Raw genomic sequence first — 496 nt, 5'->3', positions numbered from 1 at the left:
GGGAAAATAACATGGGAAATAAACCCAGCACCACTGCACATACAGCCTGAACTCCTCCTGTGTGCTCAAGTTCAAAACAAAAAGTTTAAGTATTATGCAAACCAGTAGAGTTCAGGTAGGGTTTTTAGTATACCTACTCCAGGACCTCCACAAAGTTGTGTATTTCTTGAAAATTAACTCAGCTGAAAATATATTTCAAGTTTCATGTGTCCCTTTTGTTGTGTCCACATATACAGATCAGTAGTTTCAATAAAATACGGTTTCAAGCATTTTCTGGCACTTCTGTATTATTGCACTGGAATTTTTTCTTGGTTTCTCTTATGAGTACATAATCCACGTTTCACTATTTGCAGAATCAAAGTGCTGGTATGGACAGCAAGATAATGGTAAAGCAGCAGCTTTTTGTGACTACAAACTGTTTAATAACTTGGCAAGGGGGTTGGTATACAAAGGCAACATAAGTTTTGTTAATTCATCATCTATTCCCGCTGTTACC

The 496-nt window shown here is 37.1% G+C and overlaps 1 protein-coding gene across 1 annotated transcript in view; it reads right to left on the bottom strand.

Moving 5' to 3' along the window:
• The window catches only part of MINDY2 (MINDY lysine 48 deubiquitinase 2), a 29,702-nt gene that overhangs the window by 1,142 nt on the left and 28,064 nt on the right, over nucleotides 1-496 (bottom strand). The gene's annotated exons all lie outside the window — the stretch shown is intronic.

This window comes from Geospiza fortis, unplaced genomic scaffold, assembly GCF_000277835.1.
Source record: "Geospiza fortis unplaced genomic scaffold, GeoFor_1.0 scaffold171, whole genome shotgun sequence".
In the NCBI taxonomy this organism is placed as follows: domain Eukaryota; kingdom Metazoa; phylum Chordata; class Aves; order Passeriformes; family Thraupidae; genus Geospiza; species Geospiza fortis.
Note: the sequence above shows the minus strand (reverse complement) of the source record. Positions and strands in the feature narration are given on the sequence as shown.